The 20,173-nt window shown below is 32.7% G+C and overlaps 1 long non-coding RNA gene across 2 annotated transcripts in view; it reads right to left on the bottom strand.

The window, feature by feature from the left end:
- LOC105499100 (uncharacterized) overlaps nt 1-20,173 on the bottom strand; it is a 175,586-nt gene that overhangs the window by 20,722 nt on the left and 134,691 nt on the right. For both annotated transcript variants that reach the window (XR_011610302.1, XR_011610304.1), the window contains exon 3: nt 5,506-5,586. This is a non-coding gene — a long non-coding RNA (uncharacterized lncRNA). The remainder of the gene's footprint in view (nt 1-5,505; nt 5,587-20,173) is intronic.

The raw sequence follows: 20,173 nt of genomic DNA, 5'->3' as shown, positions 1-20,173 counted from the left end.
CTTGAAATATCTTGAATTTATGTTTCTGTCTCCCAACCAATGTGTGTAATAATACCACAGAGGGGAGGTATTAAACATAGGGATTGGCACATTGATAAGATGACCTAAATGAGTCCATCAAGAGTTTACAATTATTTTTGGGTGATCAGGTTGCCAAAGTGAGAGCAAAAATGAAATTGTATTTTTCTTCAGATTTACAGAAAGCCATAGAACAGTAGTAGAAAGAGGACTTTGCTTTACCTCAGATCTCAGATGAAGATTCCCCTTTCATGCTTTTACGATGATGGCTTGTCTTACAGAAGCCTGTGAGTTCCTTCTGAAAAATTCTGTGTGTGCCTGTGACCAGAGTATAGTCTAGAGAAGAATTTTCTATTTTCTCTTCCTCATACCTCCCTCATGTGAAGGTGGTATGGGATTTGTGCAATAAAGTGTTTTTAAACATGAATATTGGAAAAGAGACAGGTGCTTTTACCCAAAAATCTGAGATCAGAGAGGCTCTCTCTGTCTCTGTGCCTAAGTGGACAATAAATGATTTGCTTATTTAGGTACTTCAATACCAGCTTTAGTTCTACAGTTGAGGAAACACCACCACAGAGGCAGGCAAAACAAAACAAAACAAAACAAAACAAAACATTAACAACAAAAGAAGCCACTTAGACTTGGAGCCTGAGAATAAAAGACCAAGATGTACAATTAGACCAGGGCATACCCTTTGAAATAGCGCTGACAGAAGAGTCACATCTAGAATTAGACATTTCTCTTAAGCAATTCTGGTTTCTTTTAGTGGAAGGAATTAGCAAAGAAAATGGTTAGGTTAGGGGTGCTCACTACTGCTGAAATGACATTGCTTCCAAGACATCTCAGAGGAAAAAAGGAGAAGAAATACATGTTTTAAACTGTGGAGTCCAAAGTCAGATTTGTAATCCAATTTGAATACTATAGTTTTTACCTCAATTTCTTTAATAGTAATTATGTCCTCTGTAGCAATGGAAGTTATTGATTCTAAAAACCATTAACATAATTTCGTTCTTGCTTTATTCTACTCTATGAAGAAAACAGTTTCAAAATAATGATGCTTATGACAGTATTAAGTGGTTCATGTAGTTATATACATATTATTATTATCTGCATCTTGTATAATAGTAGATTTGTAGAAAATAAAATCTGTCAAATACTCTCAGTAAAAGTATATAATAAGGAAAAAAGAAAATATAAACAAAAGGGAGAAAGAGAAGGAGGTCATGGTCTTACCTTGAAGTAACACACTTCATAATAAGAAAAACTTACACTAAACTAAGTAGTGCACAAGGAAAAATGCAATAAGAAGATGGTAATAAAATATAGCCAAAATACTACGGGAGAAAAAGCAAGTCGTTTTGACTTGGAGTCTGGGGATATTTTTACATCATTGCGGCTTAGCATTAAATAATGAGAAGCACTTCTAAGACTAAGAAGAACTGAGACATCATTCTATACTGAAAGGATTCAGTTTATAATCAAAATAAAACTACATAATTTAGAAAGTAAATGTAATGGGACTATAACTTATTTTTATCCTGATATTAAGCATGAATTATGTTATGGTAGCCTTACTTCTACTTAATTGGAGATTCAGATAGTGGTTGTATTTAATTCCCATATTTTCCACATAGAATCCAGGGAAATTATTTGATATTGCTTAATGTGATTTTCTATTTATGTCATTCTATTAATAGTTCTATAATTGTCACTCCTTACCTTTCTCTATCAAAAATATTATTACATTCAAGATTGAAAAGTAAAGATATATTTAGAATGCATATTTTCTAAGAAGTTAGGTGATACTTTGAAAGTATGAAGTTATAGACAGGAAAATGCACAAATACGTCCTTTTGAAATGATACATTCCAAAATTGCGATGGTGAAATTGAAATGTGATGAAAAATAATGCAAATGATTGATTCTTAAAGCACAGACATTAACGATTCACAATGAGCTCTAGAATTCACAGAACTCAATGATATGCAGAAAACAAATACATGGTAGGTGTATAATTTCCTTTTCCAAGGAAGATAAGACCTATACATGAAAGTGATTCACCCCAAAAGAACAAATTGATTGCATTTTCTTGTATTTAAAATGTAATGTATGCTTTCTGAAATGATTTTATTCTTTGATAAATATACATCTAGCAAAAATCAAAATGTGTGAAGCTTTATGTATAATAACAGAACTCCAATTTTAGTCTCTAATGTTAAACCTGCAGCAATAGACTCCTTTATTCTAAATTACACTTCCATAAATAAGGCATTTACACCTACTTTGGTATGGCATAATAGAATGATGTTAGACATTTATTTCTTGTTCTTTCTTTCACATAATAATGAATGATTCCAATGATTCTCTAGATTGTATCCAAGCTGATTTTAGCTACTTGCAACAGAAAATATGTCTGTAGTGACTTTGACAATTGGTTTAGGTGGCTTCATGTGACAAGAATTAGAAAGACGTAAGTTAGGTTGATACAATCAATCATTTTATTAGGAACCATATTCCTCTTATTTTCTCCCTTTTGATTTTTAGTAAACTGACTTATTCTTCAAAGTCACATGCTAATTCGTGTTTACCAAGCATTCATTATTCCCACCCAAAGAAGGGGGGCAGGCATATAAGGCAAAGTAATAGAGCCCTGATGACCACTTTTATTAAAAAAGAAAATCAGGAAGTCCAGAGTTTTTCCAGAAACTACATCTAAATATCTAATATATATCTTTGGTAAAAACTAAGGAAATTGGCTATACCTACCTACATTGGTGTCTTAGAAATGAAGTCTATAGCTGAGCACAATACTATCTAAAACAAAATCTAGGTTATACAAGTAAAAAAGGGAATACAAAGATATTCGATAGGCAACAAACAAACAAACAAAAAACAGACAAACAAAAAAACAATGCCCAAGTCAGCAACCTGAGTAATACTATGGACTCCATCAAGCTTGTGTGGAGAGATGTACTCTGTTGGTGGATCAAAATATTTCACATGACTAATATGTGAATTACCTCCAACTTGTCCTATAAATGTAATGCATATAAATTGAAATTTCAGTAGAATTGTAAAATATCACTTCACACCTGTTGGCTATTATCAAAGGGACAAGAGATAAATATTGGCAAAAGCATAGAAAAAAGGAAATTCTAGTACACTGTGGGCAGTACATTCATTATGGAAAACAGTATGGAAGTTCCTGAGGAAATTTAAACTAGTATTATCATATGACTCAGCAATCTCTTTTCTGGGTTTATCCCAAAACAGATGAAATCACAATCCTATACATATATCTAGACTCCCATGTTCATTGCAGCATTCTTCAAAATAGTCAAGATATGAAAACAACCTGAATGCTTATTGATGGAAAAATAGACAATAACACATGGTATATATAGAAAATGGAATATTATTTATCCTCAGAAAAGAAGATCTTGTCATTTGACACAGCATGAATGAAACCGAAGGACATTTAGCTTAGTGCTAAATGCAATAAGCCAAAAAGAGGAGAAAATTATTGCACAATTTGACTTATATGTGGAATTAAAGAGAGAGAGAGAGAGCGCTCAAATACACAGAGATGGAGAAAGAAACAATGGTTACCATGTGTAGAGGTTACTGTGAGTAGTGGCAGGAAATTTGGAAATGTAGGTCAAAGGATAAAAATATAGATATGTAAGTTGCACAATTTAGAGATCTAATGTACAACATGAGGACTAAAATTTATAAAACTATTGTTTTAGGGATTTTTGTTAAATAACTAGATTTTAGCTACTCTTGTCAAAAAAAATAATAATAATAATTATAAGATGACAGACATGTTAATCTGTTTTACTATACAGGTTGAGTACCCAAAATGCTAGCAACCAGAAATATTTCAGATTTTGATCTTTTTGGCTTTTTGGAATATTTGCATTACACATACTGGTTAAACATCCTATATCTGATAATGTGAAATAGGAAATGTTCTAAATGAGAATTTCCTTTAAATGTCATGTTAACACTAAACAAGTTTCAGATGTGACCAGGTTCAGTGGCATGAGCCTGTAGTCCCAGGCACTCAGGAAGCTGAAGCAAGAAGATCACTTGAGCCCAAGAGTTCAGGAAAGTAGTGAGCTATGATTGTGCCTGTCAGTAGCCACTGCACTACAGCTTGGACAACATAGCAAGACTCTATCCCTAAAAAGAGAGAAAAAAGCCAGGCTCAGTGGCTCATACCTATAATCCTAGTACTTTGGGTGGCTGAGATGGGAAAATCACGTGAGACCAGGAGTTTGAGACCAACCAGATCAATATAGTGAGACCCCAAAAATAAAGTAAAAAAAAAAAAAAAAAAAAAAAAAAAGCAAAAACAGGCTTTAAAAAAAGAAAGAAAGGAAAAAGTTTCAAATTTTGGAATAATGCAGATTTTAGATTTTTAGATTTCAGATGCTAAACCTGTAGTAACTATTTTTCTATCTACATGTATTTCATAATATCATGTTATAAACCTCAAATATACACAATAAAATTTATGTTAAAAAATAAGCTAATTCTATAATTTATATGTGAAATGAAGGAACTCAAATTTCCTAAATTTTTCAAAAAGAATAAAGTTGGAGAACACATACTATTTTATTTCAAGAATAATCAAGTGTGATAGTTGTAAAAAAGTTATAAAATATTAGGTCTTATAGCCAATAATAATTTATTGTATATTTTATAATAATTCAAAGAGTGGAATTGGAATGTTCCTAACACAAAGAAATGAGAAATGGTATCTAGATGTAACAGATACCAATTACCTGGATTTGATAATTATACATTATATACTTGTATGAAAACATCACATGTACACTATAAATATATATAGCTAATTATTATGAACCCATAATAATAAAAACAAAAAGTTCAACTAAAAATAGCAAAAAAATGCAGTTGATGACACATTATATGCTTGTATCAAAATATGACATGCATCCTATAAATATATATGCCTAATTATTATGAACCCATAATAATTACAAACAAAAATTTAATTAAAATATAGCAAGAAAATGGAGGCACAGACCAATGGAACAAAATTGAGTCAAAAAATGAAGCCTCACATATACAGTCAACTGATTTCCAACAAAGATGTCAAGGTTGACAAGAAAGGAAGATATTTTCAATGAAAAAAATGGACATGAACATGCAAAAAAAAGTGATCTTTGATCAAATACAAGTACAACAAAAACAAAAATTAACTCAAAATCAATGAGATCTAAATATAAGATTAAAATGATAAAACATCCAGAAATAAACATAGAAAAAATATACAATGTCTTCAGGAAAGGATTGTTAAACAGGACATGAAAAGGTAATATATTTTTAAAAATAATACACTTGGCCTCATTAAAACTTAAAATTTCTGCTATTAAAAAATCACTGTAAGTAAAATATAAAGGAAAGCCACAGACTGGGAGGAAATATTTCAGATTGTATATATGACATAGTACTTACATCCAGAATACAAAATGAATTCTCGCTTCCCTTTTCCAGCTTCCAGCTTCCCATGCCTGGCAGTAGGTTTTGTAGATTACTCTATGATAGAAAGATACAGTGGGATTAGAACATTGTTCAGAGAATTAGGTCAACTGAGGAAAGCAGAATTAATTTAACCCATAACTTAATAAACTTCACTAGGACATACTTACAAGAAACTTCAAGTTCTGACTCCTAATTAACTTCAGCCTTATTTCTCACCATATCTCCATCAGACTACATGTGAGGAATTATCATTAGTGCAACAATTTGAACAGCAATTTTAGAACTGGATGCAAATTTACCTGTAGGCCAGTCTATCAGTGATTCAATATTCAACAGGTCTAGGGATCAACTTAATGTTATTTGTGAACTTTTGCCCTTGTTTTAGAATCTTTGGTTCTTTTGGTACCAAAAATATACCATCAAATTTAGTTAATTGTTGATCAGCATACTGCAAACAAAGACATCTGAGTAATTATCTGAAATGACTAAATGGTTTGGGATTTTATATATACAATCACTGTTAAGAATGGGTAATAGGATCAAAGAGCTATTAAAACACAACGAAGCGATGAATAAATAATCATGAACTTATTCACATTTACAAGTGAAACTGTAATTGTACATTAGAAAGGAACTGGGACTAACACTGATTAAGCATCTACTATATATCAAACATCTTGCTATTTAACTTGCAAATCTTATCCCTTTGAAGTAAACAATAAAATGTTCATTTTATCCACATATGGAAATGTAGGCCTGGGGAGAATGGAAACATTTGAGAAGATCACACCGTTATTAGAAAGTGATCTGGGATTTGAACCCAAGCCTATACCTGACTCCTAAGACCTGACTCCTAAGACTCTTCTATAAATTAAAAATTGCTTTAAAATGGGAGATAATTTTGCATTATCTGGGGAAAGGTCAATACTGAGAAAGAAAATATATAACAATTTGAGGTAGCATTTAGAATTTTATACCTTATGTCATATCTCATTTGGACTATATAATCCATCAACTGATATTTTGCCTATTCATAATTTAATGATTTCTATAATAGCTTTCTAACATTTCTATTTTAGTAAAAAATATATAATTTTTGAATCAAAGAAAACACAAATTATTCTGTTGGCATCTACTGTTGTGCATGTAATTCCTAGTAAAACCAAGCTTTTAAGATTGTATAATAATTTATTGTCATGGGAATAGTTTACAGAAAATCGCTAGTATAAATTTTCATTTATTTTTCACAGAAAAGTTTAATTGACATATGTTCTGAAAATGTTATTCCCTAAAGATAAATAAACACACAAAATTGATTTATCTCTGACCATTATTTAGAGAACATGGACATTTGAGATATATGAGGAAAACAGGAAAAATAATTTCACCACTAGCTAAATAACCCACATTGAGACCGACATAACACACTCCTCAGAATAATCTTCAGTATATGAACATTTTTTTCCCAGTTTTAAACAGTATCTTTTGCAGTCAAAGGACATTATAAAGATTATAAACAGTGTGAAAAGAAACATCAAGAAACTGTAGCATACTGGAATGTTCTCTCTGAATGTATACTATAACCATTTTTAATGATTTTGCACAAGACATGAACAATATTAGAGAACAAAAACAAGTAATTATTGAGTTGGCCATTTCAGCATATCAGCCAGTTCTTGTAGAGCACAGAGGCATACTTGGTACTGGGATAGCAGCCTTTCACACCTCTGCTGTCCCAGGCAATCACATATTTTGCTGCATTTAGAATAAACTGCTAAATGAAAATTTGAAATGAAATATATATTCAAGGCCTTAAGTATTTCTGACATTACATATACTTCAGTGTAAAATTTAACTCCCCTAATATTGCTCCAGAAGTTATCTGATTTTTTATACAGATATTTAAATGTGTGGAATATAATTATGTAGAAACTACAAAACTATCATGATGATCAATAGAAATGTAAATAAAATGTGATTTAATGACTGTGCGAGTTGTTTATCTTGCCTGCCTACAGAGCTGCTTTGTGTCTTACCATTCACGTATAGAAAACATGATTTTATTAATCACTGTGAAATAGAACTGGCATATTTCTTCTTTCATATCTGTTTTATATACCAGTTGATAAAATCTATCTTTAAAACGACATGAGTTTTCAACATAAATAACAACTTAATAACAACTGTGGCATTTCTCCCAATTTGTAGGCATGCATGCACATATCTCTCTCTCTCTCTGTTTTTTTTTTTTATTATTATTATTTTTTAACTTTTTTTTTATTTTGAGCATTTCGCTCTTTCACCCAGGCTGGAATGCAATAGTGTGATCTGGACTCATTGCAACCTCCACCTCCTGGGCTCAAGCAATTCTTATGTTTCAGCCTCCGGAGTAGCTAGAACTACAGTTTCACACTATGGACGCTCAGATAATTTTTGTTTTTTAGTAGAGACAGAGTTTCACTATGCTGCCCAGGCTGGTCTAGAACTCCTGACCTCAGGTGATCCGCCTACTTCTACCTCTCAAAGTGCTGGGATTACAGGTCTGAGCTACTGCATCTGACCAGGCATATATTTTTAAAGCAAACTCTCAAAATGCTGTAGAACTGTCAGCAAAGAGTTAAATGGTTGCTGATACAGGATATACTAATGAAACAGTTTGGATAACTGAACAGATCACTTCTAATATCAGATCTTGCTACAAGAATTTCAGATTAAAATATCTATGAGTTCATTGAGATTTTTAGGACAATAAAAACAGAAAAAATGCACTTATTGGCTTACTGTCCCTGTGCTCCTCTCATAATTCAAACCTGGAGGAGAAAATGTCACCTTAAATTGGAAAGATTATGGTAGCCAGGTACCAAATACATTACTTTACTATTCCTTAATATTTATCCCTGGGAGATACAGTTACATAAAGATAAGCAAAGCATATCCAACCATATGTGTTAAAAACAACAACAAAACTTGAAAGTATTTTGTTGTGAGGATTATTAGTCACAGTAGAATTCTTCAGATCTAATTACATTCTTTGAAATAAAATGTAAATAGAGATATGGAGGAATAATTTTTAATTTTTAAAAGAATTATTTAAAGACTTACTGAATATTCTTAATAAGAAACCATTTTTAAAAGGAAAAACTTGATTGTTTATTGTATGTTTAAAAAAATTATCACCCATATATGGTGAAAATGGTAAAATAAGTCTTCTTAAATGTTGGCAAAATGAAGTAATAGGTTTTTATCAATTTGAATCAGATTGTCTCCTACAGCTGTTGGATTGTCAAACTCGGTTGAATAATGACAAAATTCACAGTACTTTGAATGACTAATGAAAAATTAAAAAATACAAATTGAGTAGGGAATAATTACACAGTAATGTGCCAGAATAACAAAAATGCATCCCTGGTTTCCAAGAATTCCAACACTCGGCTAAAAATAAGAAAGTTTTCGTTCTCTGTCTCTGCCAGTACTTCACTGCGTGTCCTCTGATAACCCACTTAGTCTTCCAGAGCCTCATTTTCCTTCCTTGTAAAATGAGAGAAAATATCCTAAAGTCCTTCTAGTATCCAAGTTCTCCTATTTTGCATTATTATTCTCTCTACTCTATGTTTCTATCTTTTATCTTTACTTCTCTCTCCTCCTTTTTCTCTCTGAATCCCCTTTCCTCTCTTGTCCACTCTTTCTTCCACATCTGTTTGTGTATGTGAGGGTGAGAGATGTGTGTCTGTATCGATATCCATCTAGATAGAGAACTTGAGAGTGTGGAAAATTTCTTTTGTAACACATATACAATTTATTTTAAACAGATTGTATATTTTTGATAATTGAATTATTAACAAATTAAAGTTATGTTATATTCAGCCCTTAATATAAATGAAATGTGTTAAGGAAACATTTCTTTCTTTTTAAATTTTGTAAATTATTTTATTATCAAAATTAAGTAATAGAGCTGGTGAATGTTCTAAAATATAATTAGGAACTTTTTACATTTGGCTGGATAACCGGATAGAAACATACACAATGAAATTAACCAAACCTAAAGAATAAGTTAACTTTCATTCAGTTTAATGAGTAGCTAATTTAAAATATCAATGTTGGTAAAGAAGTGCTGAAAATGCAAATTTTTTGTGTATTTAATATTAGGATATTCTACATGCACTATTGACAGTGAACTGCTACCACCTCTTTATTCTGAGACTAACAGTTGTCCTGGAGGAGAACCCCTAGGACAGGCTTTTCTGCAGACATACTTCATCGACACTATCTCATCATCCATTGGTTCATTGTTCTCAGTTTTGTATGAAAAAAATGTCTTCTTGGTCCTTATTCACTTATCTGACACCACAGATGATGCCTTTGTGAATCAGTAACTTTTTGTTCATGACATCTCAGTTGGTGTCAATAGAAGTGATGGTAATTTCAGTTAGAGAAGAAACACTTGAAGAGAAATGGAAATAGAGATGAGATAGAAATTGAGATAGAGACAAGAGAAGAAAGTTTTTCCAGTGTAAATATCTTTAGAAATACATTCCCTAAAATTTATGTGCCCTAATTTTAATATTTAACCTGAGACTTTAAATCATTTGACCACTTTTAGAAGGGTACAATTCTATGCTTCACTCTCACTTCAACTCTGTTATGTTGAAGCTGCTTGTTTTGCATTGTTTTCTCTGCTATTCCATAAAGTAAGAAGAGTAAGTTAGTCTTTTCGCTTATGCATAACCATGACCGGACCTGGGACACAGTGGGCACTTACATATTCATTGAAGGAAGAATTTAAAGAAAATAATAGCGGATTACACTGCATCTATTATTTTCTATAATTTAATAGCTCAATAGCGACTGGTTTTGAATGGTGAATCCAACTTGGAAGATTACTGTAGCTTTGCACCATGTCTTTGCTTTAAAATAAAGTATTATCAGTATAGAAGGAACAGAATCATTGCAAAATTCTCACTAACGATATTTAGATAAAATATATAATGAGAACCAAGGAAACAGAACACATCTGGCAATTGCAGAGCACTTGCACTTCCATTCTTTTGTCTGTTCTTCATGTAATCACTCATCTTTCCATAAATCATGTATTTATTCAACATTTATTAAACAGTATTTCTCTGCCGCTTTTTAAATATTATTTACTTATTTATTTTAATTTTGTGGGGGGCAGGGGGATGGAGTCCCACTCTGTCGCCCAGGCTGGAGTGCAATGGAGTGATCTCGACTCACTGTAACCTCCACCTCCCGAGTTCAAGTGATTCTCCCGCCTCAGCCTCCTGACTAGCTGGGATTACAGGCAACCACCACCATGCCCGGCTAATTTTAGTAGAGAGGGAGTTTTACTATGTTGGCCAGGCTGGTCTCAAACTCCTGACCTCAAGTGATCCACCCGTCTTGGCCTCCCAAATTGCTGGGATTACAGGCATGAGCCACCAAGTCCAGCTTACAACTTTTAATGATAGTTGGAGATACAGAAACAGTTAATACAACAATAATGTAAGACCTCTTAAAGGAAAACTATAAACAACAAAGAGTCAAAATAAAATTTAGCCTTTGGATCTCTATACTATATAAATGTATACATTATCTCCTAGAAAGTTAAGAACTACATGTAAGAGAGAAGTGTAGGATTTTAGAAAGGAATTCCTTTCTGATTCTTAAAATATACTAAATAGGACCATTTACTTGTGAATCACCTGTATTTCCATTTCTTGAATATATATTTTACAGCTAAAATACCATGGTATAGGTATCTATGCTTAAGACCACATTAAACAAATATATCAAAAGAAAGTATAAATACACATTCCATTTTTTGTATACCTACCCAAGGCAGCTGCTTCTCTCCAGCCATGATCGAACCACAACCCATATGTATTCCTTCACTTTCCACTTCACTTAACTAGTTTCAGCTGCATTGACCATTCTCCAATGCTCATCAGTGCTCTAAATCTCTTTCCCATTAATCAACAATATGAGAAGGGAGGCCGTGTTCCCTAACTACTTTCAGTGGAAGGGAAAAATTGGATTGAGAAGGAATTGGCAGGAATTTTTATACACAGAAGTGGTGAAATCAGATGGGATCCACTCCTACCAAGATGGAAATCTCCCTCCAGCTGGTACACTCCAGAATTTTACTTTATTAAATATACAGAAAACTTCACTTGATTTTGGTAACTACTGATTGATTGATTTCACGAAAATATTTCTTTTGCTATATTTAAAACAAATCACCATGAACCAAACCACCCATGTTGTTGTATGACTCCTGTGGCTGGAAATTCTCATATCCAGAAACTCTGATGTGACTTAGGGGTATCTGCACTTTCCGTCTCTTGTGGTTCACAGAACATTTGAAAAAATGCACTTAGAGGGGACAACGGAAAAACATAAAGCCACTGTAGGCTTTACATGCACAGAGGATATGTAAGGCTAAATTAGTCAATAAGGAATTATTGCCTCTCTGCCCAGAATTAAACCCTCTGTAAATAGAAATTTCCCTTGGTTTAATCTTGCAGGGTCTTCATTTTTCTGATTATTCGCTGAGTATTTCCTGTATTAGTTACAACATTCTGCTCATGCCTGCTCTTAACTCATTCAATTAATAGTCTCAGGCTTCTCAGCAATTCATCCATTGAGGAAACAAATCCCTTCTCCCACGGCTCAGGGAAAGAAAAACTGAAAGGGTCTACTTTGAAATGAAAATGAGGGAGCAGAAAGATGAAGGAAATAAAATTAGTACTGAAGGCAGTGCTTTCCATATATTCCCCCTTGAAGTATTGCTAACAGCAGAGATGAGTGAAGCTGTACCCTCCTACTAAGTCCCTGGGCAGAGCCAGGAGTAACACATCTCTAACAGATTTTCTTTTTTTTTTTTTTTTTTGAGACGGAGTCTCGCTATTTCGCCCAGGCTGGAGTGCAATGGCCGGATCTCAGCTCACTGCAAGCTCCGCCTCCTGGGTTTACGCCATTCTCCTGCCTCAGCCTCCCGAGTAGCTGGGACTACAGGCGCCCGCCACCACGCCCGGCTAGTTTTTTTGTATTTTTTTAGTAGAGATGGGGTTTCACCGTGTTAACCAGGATGGTCTCGATCTCCTGACCTCGTGATCCGCCCATCTCGGCCTCCCAAAGTGCTGGGATTACAGGCTTGAGCCACCGCGCCCGGCCACATCTCTAACAGATTTTCTTTGAACTCTCGAGTTTAATCATTAAAAGTAAAATAATTTGCAGGCTACTATACAACATAGATGTTCATCTTAGTATCATATAATATAGGTTAATGTTTTATTAGAATTGATTTAACTGTAATATCACCTGGAAAACAATGGCATCTTTATGTCATTTCCTTCAGCTATTCACAAGTGTTACATATTTGTCCATTTGATAAACTTTTTTCTGAGTACTTCAGGAGTCTTTTATATTTTTGTCTCATATATGTTTTGCTATCCATATGTGTTTTATTTCCCTTCTGTCATAAATGAAACTTTCTCTTCCATTATATCTCCTGATTTTCATTTGAATATAGAATGACTATTGATTGTATGCTAATTTTATTACCTTCTACTTTACTACATTCTCTTATTGTGAAAAGGATTAGCTTTTTTTTTAAGATTGTTTTGGAGTTTCTACAAAATAAAATAAAATAAAATAAAATGTATAAATAAAATAAATAATAAATAATAATAAATAAAATAAAATACAAGTATCTGATTGTATCATCTGTAACTAAAGTAGTTTTTACTTTTTGTTTTCCTTCTAGGTTTTTACATTATTATTTGTTTTAGATGCCGGGCAATTTCTTCTAAAACAATGTTAAAAGGCCATGGAAATAATGGGTTTCCTTTTCTTCTTCCTGTGTTTGGTGAAAGATTATTTAATGTTTCTTCTTTAAGTAAGATACTGTGTTTTCAGCAGAGGCATATTATGTGTTAAAAGATAGTTTTCTTGTTAAAAAATTATTAGCTTCTATTTTAACTGTCTTTTACTTGAATGGATGCTGAATTTTGCCAAGTATCTGTTGTAATGCTATATAATCATATTATTTTTTATTCTATTACAATGAAGAAGTTTATTAATTATAATATATTCACCTCACGGTACCCTTGTATTCTGCAATTAACTTCACTTGGTCATGATGTGTAATTTTTCAATTGTTCCTGAATTATCTTTGTTGATATTTAACATTTAACAATTATTTGATGTTATGCTTCTAATTTTTTATAGCATTTGTTTTGTGTTTTTTCAGTTTACTTTATTGTTTTTAATTGAAAGTTGTTAATTGAGCACTTATTAATGCTTCATTTTATTTTATTTTATGGACCCAATTATATTTTTCCTTGATAGTTCTTTAGCTTTACCCCATGATTCTATTTGATTTTCATTATCACTTTTAACATAAATTTTGAAATTTAATTTTTGTACATTTTCATTAATATCTCCTTTTTAAGAAAACCTGCATGTGATTATTTTACTTCTATTATTATTTTTAGTTGTATCTTTACATGTGGAGAACAATGTTTTTTTTTACTTTTCTTCTAGGGAGTTCATTAGGGTTTAGTATGTGGCCTACAGTGCAGTCCATTTTTATGCATAGCCAAAGTACTTTGAAAGGGAGATATATCTTTTATTATCAAAGTTCAGAGTTTTATCTGATATGTATTTGTTCTGTGTTAGATTACAAGAGATGTGCTAAAGTGTTTCTTCTTAATAAATTTCACCAAGATTTGCCTGTCCATACCATAAAATCCAGGAATAATCCTCAATGCCTCTCAAATCCACATATATATCATAATTCTCACATTATTACTCCATTATAGGTAGCTACTGTTTTCTGCCTAGAATATCTCCTAATGACATTAATGGCTCTTCTCCCATTCTGCCCAAAGCCAGGAAATAAGATCAAACATTTCCTATCTAAATATCATTAATGTTAGCTTAAGATACAATTAAAATTTCTTCATGTGTTTTACAATGACCTGCCTGTTCACCATTCTCATTTTGCAGTGCCTTCCACATCTCTCAGTAGACATCAGCCTAGGCTAAAATTTTTCCATTTTCTCCAAAATGTTAAGAACTTTAAATTTCTAGAACTTTGCATGCGCTAGTCTCCTTAACTGAAATATTTTCCCCATCACTCTTCTCCTACTAAACACATATAGTTCCTTTGTCACTTAGGGAAAGAAGTCTTCCTGTCTTTTGTCTCCCAATATTTCCCAATTTAACTTAATTCTTGAAGTTTTCTATCATTGCAGTTACATAAATTTGTAATTATACTTTATTTTGTAAGTATTTACTTAATGTGTTACTCTCCACTAGTCTGCAAATTTTTTGAAGGCAAGAACTATTTCTGGCTGGATTTTTTCCACATAATATCTCTACAATCTAGCGTAGTACTTACAAACCCTCAATAAATAATTGTGGAATAAAGATATACAAGTGTTTTTAATAATTTCAAAACAACATAAATGTTTTAACATAATGCTTTTGGACTTATAATGGGAGGTGCATTGTAGCACATTGAGCAATTTAGAAATGGGCTGAATTTATCTAGTAGATTCCTTAGGTTGGATATCTGACAATAAAGTAGGAAAAGAAACTTTACACATGCATAATACCCCACCTGTAAAAAAAATGACTAAAACAATAAAACTTTAGCATAATCAGCATAATCACCTGTGTATTAATTAGAGGCAGATAACTGTTGATTTGTCTTTAATTTATGGTGAAGATGTATCTGCTGAGTTTTTGTTATATTTAATAGCTGCATGAGAAAAATGCCGAAAAATGTTCTGAATGAGATTCAAATTGTGACCTGTTGCATATCTAAAACAGATCTTGTTAGCTGTAAGTCTAATTAAAAGCGAAAAGTAAGTGTAATAAAAATATTCAAAGGTAATACTTTTTATCAAAACTACTTCTATAAAGTTTCCCCATGCTTCTGTGGGATCAACTACACATTACCCCAGAGATATGAAAATTGCAAAATTAATTACCATTTTAGAAAGATCAATCAAACTGTACTCTCAATTCCTGTAAAATATATGAAGAAGGTGACACCTAGAAGTAGAAGTTAATCACTGAACTTCCATCAGGTCTTGTCTTGCACTCTCAAGGTCCCTGCTATGGTTTGAATGTGTCCTCCAAAGATCCTGTTTTCAAAGCATGATCCCCAAAGTGAATGTGTTGAAATGGGGGATCTCTAAGAGCTATTTAGGTAATGACAGATGTGCCTTCGTGAATTGATTAGTGCCATTATTGTGAGAATATTCAAATCATTAATTCATCTAGAGTTAATTTTCGAATATGGTAAAGATAGTGGCCAGTTTTGTTCTTCTGCATATGCCTAGTCAATGTATCCAGCACAATTTTTTGAATAGGGTGTCCTTTGCTCATTCTTTATTCTTGTCCACTTTGTCTAAGATTAGTTGATTGCAGTTATATGGCTTTATTTACAAATTCTTTATTCTGCTCCATTGATCTGTATGTCTGTTTTCGTACCAGTACCATGCTGAGTTTGTTACTATTGCCTTGTAGAATAGTTGGGAGTTGGATATGTGATTTCTCTGGCTTTGTTCTTTTCTGTTAGGATTACTTTGGTTTTGGGGCTCTTTTTTGGTTCCACATAAATTCTAGAATTGTTTCTTCTAATTCTTTGAGAAGTGACCTTTATAATTTGGTAGGAATTGCATTGAATCTGTAGGTTTCTTTGGCAGTATGATTGTTTTAATGATATTGATTCCTTTAATTCATGAGAATGTATTTTTTTTTTCCTTCTGTTTCTGTCATCTCTGATTTCTTTCATCAGTGTTTGTAGTTTTCTTCGTATAGATTTTGTAACCTCCTTGGTTAAAGGTATTCTTAGGTATTCTTTTTTTGACCCTTGCAAATGGTATTGAGTTATTGATTTGGTTCTCAGCTTGAGTGCTGTTGACATTTAGAAATGCAAGTTATTACTATATGTTGATTTGCTGTTGTAAAACTTTACTGAAGTTGTTTATCAAATCTAGCATATATTTCTTGGAGAAATCTTTAGTGTTTTCTATGCATAATATCATATTATCAGCAAAACAAAAGATCATTTAACATCCTCTTTTCCTATTTGGATGCTTTTTATTTCTCTTCTTTTGCTTGATTGCTCTGACTGGAACTTCCAGTACTTTGTTGAATTGGAGTGGTGAGAGTGGGTATCCTTGTCTTGTTCCAGTTCTTAGTGACATGATTTCAACTTTTCCCCTTCCATAAAATGTTGGTTGTGGGTTTTTCATAGACAGCTCTTATTATTTTAATAAATGTTCCTTCTATGTTTAGGGTTCGAGGGTTTTTATTATGAAGGTGAAAGGTGAAGCCAACTGGACTTCCTGGGTCGAGTGGGGACTTGGAGAACTTGTCTGTCTAGCAAAAGGTTTGTAAATGCACCAATCAGCACTCTGTAAAAATGCACCAATCAGTGCTCTGTGTCTAGCTAAAAGTTTGTAAATGCACCAATCAGCACTCTGTAAAAATGCACTAAACAGTGCTCTGTGTCTAAAGGTTTATAAATGCACCAATAAACATTCTGTAAAAATGGGTCAATCAGCACTCTGTAAAATGGACCAATCAGCAGGACGTGGGTGGGGCCAAATAAGGGAATAAAAGTTGGCCACTCCAGCTAGCAGTGGCAACCCATTTGGGTCTCCTTCCATGCTGTGGAAGTTTTGTTCTTTTGCTCTTCACAATAAATCTTGCTGCTGCTCACTCTTTGGGTTTGTGCCACCTTGAAGAGCTGTAACACTGTGAAAGTCTGTGACTTCACTCTTGAAGTCAGCAACACCACGAACCCACCAGAAGGAAGAAACTCTGGACACATCTGAACATCTGAAGGAACAAACTCTGGACACACCATGTTTAAGAACTGTAACCTTCACCACCAGGGTCCATGGCTTCCTTCTTAAAGTCAGTGAGACCAATAAACCACCAGAAGGAACCAATTCTGGACACAAAGGGATGTAGGATTTTATCAAATGCTTTTTAGTATCTAAAGAGATCATCATAGAGTTTTTGTTTTTAATTCTGTTCATGTGGTGAATAACATTTATTGATTTACATATGTTGAACCATCCTTGCATCCCATTTGATAATGGATCAAGTGGATGAAATCTATTTTATTGTGATATCTTTTTGATATGCTATTGAAATTAGTTGGCTAGTATTTCCTTAAGAACTTTTGTATCTATGTTCATCAGAAATATTGGCCTGCAGTTTTCTGTTTTTTTTTTTGTTGTTGTTATTGTTGTTGTTGTGCCCTTACTAGATTTTGGTATCAGTATTATACTGGTTTTAAAGAATTAGTTAGGGAGTCACTAAAGAACTTATTCATGTAACCTAAACCACTTGTATCCCAAAAACTACTGGAATAAAACAAACAAACAAAAAACCCTCCAGGGAGCCAGGCATGCTAGTGCATGCCTGTAGTCCTAGGTACTCAGGAGTTGAGAGGGAAGAATAGCTTGAGGCCAGGACTTCAAGGTTACAGTGAGCTATGATTGCATACTGCACTCCAGATTGGGTGACAAAGCAAGACGTAGTTTCTGAAAATAAAAGTCAAAAAAAAAAAAAAAGAATTAGGGAGGAATTTCTGCTGCAAGAATGGTAAAGGCTCTTCACTATGTATCTCATAAAATTTGGCTGTGAATCTCTCTGGTGTTTGACTTTTATTTGTTGGTATATTTTAAATTACTGATTAAATTTTATTACTCACAACTGGTTTGTTCAGGATTTCAATTTCTTCCTGATTCAATCTTCAGGGATTGTATGTTTCCAGGAGATTAGCCATTTCCTCTATGTTTTCTAATTTGTGCTCATAGTTATGTTCATAGACGTCTCTGATAAATCTTTTTTTTTTTCTTAATTTTGTGGTATGAGTGGCAATGTTTCCTTTTCCATTTCTGATTGTGCTTATTTGAATCTTTTCTCCTTTTTTATTCGTTAATTTAGTTAGTGCATTATCAATTTTGTTTAGCCTTTCAAAGGGTCAAGTTTTCATTTCATTGATTCTTTGTACATTTTTTGATCTCAATTTAATTTAGCTCTGCTTTGATCTTCATTGTTTCTTTTCTTCCACTAGCTTTGTGTTTTGTTTGTCCTTGTTTATCTAGATTCTTCATGTATGACATTGGGTTTTTAATTTGAGATCTTTCCAACTTTTTATTCAGGATTTCGTGCTATAATCTTTCCTCTTAGCACAACTTTTGCTGTATTCCTAATATTTTGGTAGGTTATGTCTCTACTTTCATTTGGTCAAACTTTTTTTTTGGTTTCTGATTTAATTACGATGTTTTCCCAGAAATCAGCTCCAAATATATGTGTTTGTATTTGAGTATCTGGTTAGCTTATTTTGGGCTTCTGTTTTGTAGTCTTTTAGTAACTAAAATAAGGTTAGTTAGATTTAGTGACCCAACTATGCAAATACAATCTTAATTAGCGTGTTACTATTTATGTAGCATATGTAGATGAAGAAATAGAGAAAAGAAAGTTCATGGAAAGCCATCCAAACAAAATATTTTTATAATACTATTAACAGGCCAAAAACTTTTATGGTTAGAGTTGAAAAATCAGTGTGAGCAAGGAAGGAAAGCACAAATGTGTCACAGCAATTCCTCAACTCTATCAATTCTGCAGCCAGTTAAAGGTGGCTATCGGTTCCAATATTATTTTTATGTTACTTTAGAAAGTTTTGGATAGGAATGCATGCATCTTTGTTAGATTAAAGGAAGATGAATCCTGGAAAAAATAGACAGAAAATTGTTTATAGAAAAGAGAAATGGAAATAGTGTAATGCCAAAAAACGTATTTCAAAATTTGCCTGTGTATTTAAGTTTAAATTTAAAATTTAAAATTATTGAAGCAATAATGTTTTTACATTATTGCTGTAAGGATGTTGGAGCTTCTATGGAATAAGAAGGCAGGGATTTCAATCTTGTTGGCCACTTAGTAGGTGTGTTACCTTGGACATGCAACATCTCCCTGAGCTTTTGTTTTCTTACAAATAAAATGGACGTGAGGACTATACTACTGTTTTACTATGAGAATTAGTTGAGATATTCAATATGAAAATATGTTTTATAAGTGTGATGCAAATGTGTAGCATTTTATTAGTTTTTATCATCATCAGGTAATATTTAATGATATAACTTTAAGTCTGAATTCTAATAACTATGTTATCATTTTATTTCTCCATGATACTCTTGAGAGATTGTAAGTAACCCGTTAAATAAATGTTAAATATTCCACTTCAATTGTAAATGAGATTTTGAACTTAATAACAGCTTAGGTTATATTTCAAATGAATTGCATTAATCACAGTTATAATAGATAATGTCATAATGATAGTCATAGTAACCACCCACATAGAAGGATTGAGGAAATTAAATATGCCAAGTAACTTTTTGCAGCATTTTTCCTCTGAACCACGTGCTAAAATCTGAGAGAAAGGAAAAGAAAAAGAGGGTAAATTTTTCTATTGGAACTTTCTTTTTCCTTGTTGAGTTTGACAAAATTGAATCCACAGAAGTAGAAGTATTTTAAGTTTGTATTAAAGTGTATAAACCATGTTTTATTTTCTATCAGTCTACAGTTAGGTTTTGAAGCAGCTCCAGACAAA

The sequence above is a fragment of the Macaca nemestrina genome, chromosome 12, assembly GCF_043159975.1.
Source record: "Macaca nemestrina isolate mMacNem1 chromosome 12, mMacNem.hap1, whole genome shotgun sequence".
NCBI lineage: Eukaryota > Metazoa > Chordata > Mammalia > Primates > Cercopithecidae > Macaca > Macaca nemestrina.
The sequence above is the reverse complement of the archived record's forward strand: the minus strand, read 5'-3'. Positions and strand labels throughout refer to the sequence as shown.